Consider the following 5725-nt stretch of genomic DNA (forward strand, 5'->3'; position numbering starts at 1 on the left):
ATTTGGTTCTGATTGGTCAGTTTCTATGCCAGTCAGCATCTCCGGGCCTATCTCCAGGCCTGATCAGAGAGGTGGGTCTGATCAGCAGCCCCCGTGGAGGCCCAGAGAGAAAGAGAGGCGTGGCTGCTGGCCAGGACGGGAAAGAAAGAAAGAGGCAAGGACTGATCAACGGCTGCCACAGAGGCTACGGATCAGACCCTGCTTCTCTCTGCAAGCCTCTCTCCAGGCCTGATCTGCAGCCCCCTCGGCAGTCAGTGCTGGGTCGCCACGGCAATGCAGAACTGACTGCAGGACTGACTTGCAGTTGGTCGAGCCTTTGGTCATTTTGGATGTTATGGACCCTGGGTTTTTATATATTAGGATGGCCTTTATCATATTGAAGTACTTTCCTTCTATTCCTATTTTTTAAAAATATATTTTATTGATTTTTTACAGAGCGGAAGGGAGAGGGATAGAGAGTTAGAAACATTGATGAGAGAGAAACATCGATCAGCTATCTCCTGCACACTCCCTACTGGGGATGTGCCCACAACCAAGGTACATGCCCTTGACCGGAATCTAACCTGGGACCCTTGAGTCCGCAGGCTGACGGTCTATCCACTGAGCCAAACCGGTTAGGGCCTTTCTATTCCTATTTTATTGAGCATTTTTATCATAAATCTATGTTGTATCTTATCAAATGCTTTTCTGCATCTACTAGTATTGATAAGATTATATGATTTTTATCCTTTCTTTTATTAATGTGGTGTATTACATTGATTAATTTGTCTATGTTGAACCATCCTTGTGCCCCTGAAATAAACCCCACTTGATCATGATGTAATATTTTTTGATTTACTGTTGTATTCAGTTTACTAGTATTTTATTTAAGATTTTTGCATCTGTATTCATCAGAGATATTGGTCTTTAGTTTTCTTTTTTTGTGTGTTATTTTTTCCAGAATTTGGTATAAGAACTATATTGGCCTCATAGACTATGTTAGGAATTATTTCCTCTTCTTTAATTTTTTGGAAGAGTTTGAGGGTAGGTTTTTTTGTTTGTTTGTTTTTTTCCCCAAAATATATTTTTATTGATTTCAGAGAGGAAGGAAGAGAGAGAGAGAACCCTCAATGATGAGAGATAATCATTGATTAGCTGCCCCCTGCACACCTCAGGGGTACCGACCAGGAATTGAACCATGATGTCCTGGTTCATAGGTCGATGCTCAAGCACTGAGCCATGCTGCCTGGGCAGAGAAGGATAGGTTTTAAATCTTCTTTGAACGTTTGCTAGAATTCACTGGTGAAACCATCGGGTGCTGGACTTTTATTTTTGGGGAGGTTTTTGTTTCTTTTGTGTGTGTGTGTGTTTTTTTAAATATACTTTTATTGAATTCAGAGAGGAAGGGAGAGGGGGAGAGAGATTGAAACATCAATGATGAGAGAGAACCATTGACTGCCTCCTGCACGCCCCCTACAGGAGATTAAGCCCAGAACTCCGGCATGTGCCCTTGACCAGAATGAAACCCAGGACCCTTCAGTCCACAGGCCGAAGTTCTATCCACTGAGCCAAACCAGCTAGGGCTTTTGGGAGGTTTTTGATGGTTGTTTCAATTTCCTCACTGCTGATTGGTCTATTGAAATTTTCCAATTCTTCATGATCTAGTCTAAGAAGGTTATATATTTCTAAGAACGCATCCGTTTCTTCTAGGTTATTGAATTTGGTGGCATATGGTCTTTTATAAAATTCTAGTATGATCCTTTTTATATCTATGTTGTCTGGGGTGATTTTTCTTCTCTCATTTCTGATCATGTTTATATGGGTCTTTTTCCTTTTTTCCTTAGTGAGTCTAGCCAGGGGTTTGCCAATTTTATTAATCTTTTCAAAGAACCAGCTCTTTGTTTTATTAATTTTTTATATTGTCTTTTTGTTTTCTATTTCATTCGATTCTGCTCTAATTTTTATTGTTTCCTTTCTTCTGCTGACTTTGGGTTGCTTTTGTTATTCCTTTTATAGTTCTTTAAGATGTGATGTTAGGTTGTTTACTTGGATTTTCTCTTGTTTCTTGAGATACGCCTGTAATGATATAAACTTCCCTATTATTACTGCTTTCACTGCATCTCAGAGGTTTTGATGTGTTGTATTGTCATTCTAATTTTTCTTTATATATCTTTTGATTTCATCTTTTATTACTTCTTTGACTCAGTCATTTTTTTAGTAGTATGTTCTTTAATCTCCAGGTATTTGTGGGTTTCTTTACTTCCTTTCTGCGGTTGATTTTTAATTTTAAGGCATCGTGGTCAGAGAATTGTTTGGTATAATTTCACTCTTCTTGAATTTGTTGATGCTAGATTTGTGACCCAACATGGTCTATCCTTGAGAATGTTCCATGTGCACTGGGGAAGAATGTATAATCTGATGTTCTGTAAATGTCAATTATGTCCATTTGGTCTAGTGTTTCATTTAAGGCTGATATTTCTTTATTGATTTTTCATTTGGTTGATCTGTCTGGACGGTCAATGGAGTATTGACAGTTTCTCCCTTTAGTTTTGTGAGTAGTTATTTTATACTAGAGGCCTGGTGCACGGATTCATGCATCGGTGGGGTCCCTTAGCCTGGCCTGTGGGGATTGGACCAAAACCAGCTCTCTGACATCCCCCAAGGGGTCCCCGATTATGAGAAGGCAGTTCTCAGGTGATGTACCCTGGAATCGTGCTCCCTCCTCTCTTCTCCAAATATTATGTCACTTTCTCTCTGTATCCGTCTCACTTCTTTCATCGCACTTTACCCTAAGTTTGGCAGTAACTGATGACTTGTGGGCATTTAGCTGCAAAATGCAATTATTTAGCAAACAGGATTTACTTATCCTGGAATCTAGTTGGCCTAGGGTAGGACCCTGTTCGATGTCAGGCTCCCGCCCCGGTCTTTCCACCCAGGCAGAGTCCTGTGGTGGTGGGAACCTCCTTCTTCCCACCTGAGTTGCTCCTTCGCCTCCTTCCCTCCCTGGAGGTTGCCTGCTGGTGTTACTGTTCGCCAAGAAGGAGGGAAGCCACAGCCAGTTTCCCAGCTGACAGTGGTAGCAGGAAAATTCGCTGCCTCCACTGGAAATTGATATTAAGCTGATGGGCCAACGTGGGCACCAGACATTGGGGCTGCAGCCAGTAGGTCCTGAACTTTTCATCATTTAGCTAATGGAGTCAAAAAGTTTGTGTAAGGGCCAGACCCATGACTTCTGCAACGAGCTAGAGCCCCGGTGGGGAGTCAGACCCGAAGTGGGGAGCCAATGGGCTAGAGGCCTAGGGAACGGATTTGTGCATTGATGGGTCCCTTCGCCTGACCTGCCTGACCTTCAGGGATTGGGCCGAAACCAGCTCTCTGACACCCCCTGAGGGGTCCTGGGTTGCGAGAGGGTGGTTCTCTGGTGATGCACCCTGGAATCGGGCTTCCTCCTCTCTGGTTCCAGGTGCGTCACCCGAGAACCACAGCTGCCAAGTCACCGCAGCTTAGCAGCTCCTGCATTGAGTGTCTGCCCCCTGGTCGTCAGTACACATCATAACTGCCAGTCGGCCGGTTGGCTGGTCACTTAGGCTTTTATATATATAGTTATTTTGGTGTTCCCTGCTTGGGTGTATATATATTAAGAAGTATTGTTTTCTTGATTTAGTGTCCCTTTTATCATTATAAAGTGTCCATCTTTGTCTCTTGTTATCTTTGTTATCTTGAAATCTATTTTGGTATGGTTACACCTGCTTTTCTGTGGATATTATTTGCTTAGAGAATCATTTTCCATCCTTTTACTTTGAATCTACCTTTGTCTTTGCAGCTTAGATGTATCTCTTGTAGGCAGCATATGGTTGTTGTTGTTTTTGTTTTTTTTTTGTTTTTAATCTACTCTGCTTCTCTGTGCCTCTTTATTGGTGAATTCAGACCATTTATACTTAGGGTACAGAGAGAATTTTAAAAGTAAATCATGGATCACGAATTGTTTTAACCTCTAAATATACTGAGATACAGAGTATGACATTTTGAGCTATAAAACTCATTCTGTTATCTAAAGTTGAAACAGGTTATTTGAAGCAGATTGAGCCAGTGGTTTGAAACAGTTTTTAAGAGGATATGTCTAGCTAGTTCAGCTCAAGTAAAGAAAAACCAAATATTTCATGGGCCACTGCTAATTATAGACCTCGTTTTCAGTAGCCATGCAGACTGATTTCATCCCTCATGTGATACACCCAGTTCTTTGCACGTCAACATGATATAATCAAGATTTATTTTTCTACTCAGGTTGACAATATGTTAGATTATCAATTTTCAGTTTGGTGCATTTTGAAGAGTACACAACAGGAAATTTAGTCAACCTATATATTTTTATTAGCTCTTCTATTTGTATAAAGATATTGCCACTGTAAATCCAGGTTAATTAGATTTTCTTCAAATTTACCCTGAGGGGTCACCATGCCTAAAACATAAGAAATATATGAAAGTCAAATGAAAAGGTTTGACATTAATAAATTTAAAAAAATAAGTTCTTATCAAATTATAAGAATGGAAGTAGGCATTGCCTTGTAATTCACACCACCAAAAAAACTATGCACCAACTTAAAATATTATTTTTGTATAAATCTAATTGGGTTTTTTGTATTTCAAGACCAAAGTATAATGCATTTTATTATTTATTTATCTTTGATTAATCCTCACTGGAGGATATTTTTTCTGTTGCTTTTTAGAGAAAACGGAAGGGAGGGAGGGAGCAGGAGAGGTAGAGAGGGAGATAGAGAAATATCGAAGTAAGAGGGACACCTGGATTCGTTGCCCCCTGCATGCGCCCCAACTGGGGCGGGGGATCAAACCTGAAGCTCAGGTACATGGCCTTCATCAGGAATTGAACACATGACTCTTAGAGCCACAGGCCGGCACTGTAACCACTGGGCAATACCAGCCAAGGCTGATGTGTTTTAAATTAATACTTTTTCTTTACTGTAATTTATAGCTATGAAATCTCTTGCATCTTTTGTCACATATCATAGTGGCAAGTGGAGATATAAAGATGGCACAAATGACATGAAAGTGGACTAAAGTTATTCAGTGCTTAGATGTTAAACTGATTTTACCTTAAGAATTCAATAATTCCTTTTAGTCTCAGAGACTTATATTTCCTTCATGGAGAAGCTTAATAATTGACTTTTCAAAGGGTAAAGCAATAATTTGGAATGTGATGTCCAAAAAAAAATTGATCAAATTCTATAGTTTTATTCACTATTGTCCAAATCCTATGTTTACTTTGGGGATTAGAAATATATGACTTTATATTATTTAAAAAGATGTTCATGGGTACAAGAAAAATTAATTGTTTCATCTGGTTAAAAAGATCCTAAAGAAAGGAATACAGTAAATATATAGAAATATATTTCTTTTAAATTCTTTATCTTACATTCATATGGAAGGTATTTGGGGTTGGATATGTGAAGATGCCCCATAATGAGCAAATGTGCATAAGTCAAAAATGTCAAGAATAGACATACTACTGGAAAACAGTAGTATGTCTATTATCATTAAAATATATTATGAATTTCCATATTTGATAACCTTAACCATATTTTCATGATACCCTAAAGGAGATTTGGATAGCTTTGGGGCAAGATATGGGTTAGTGGAATATGTTTCTAAGATTCTTTTCAGGCTGAGTCTCCAACCATAATGTAGGGAGCAGCTCTAGGGTCAAGCCTCGGGCTGACCTGTGGCAGGG

At 39.5% G+C, this 5725-nt stretch overlaps 1 pseudogene; it reads right to left on the reverse strand.

Annotated features, from left to right (window-relative positions):
* The window catches only part of LOC106727957, a 19209-nt pseudogene extending 14338 nt beyond the window's left edge, over positions 1 to 4871 (reverse strand).
* Positions 4872 to 5725: the final 854 nt, after the last annotated feature.

Source organism: Myotis brandtii, unplaced genomic scaffold, assembly GCF_000412655.1.
Source record: "Myotis brandtii unplaced genomic scaffold, ASM41265v1 scaffold1145, whole genome shotgun sequence".
In the NCBI taxonomy this organism is placed as follows: domain Eukaryota; kingdom Metazoa; phylum Chordata; class Mammalia; order Chiroptera; family Vespertilionidae; genus Myotis; species Myotis brandtii.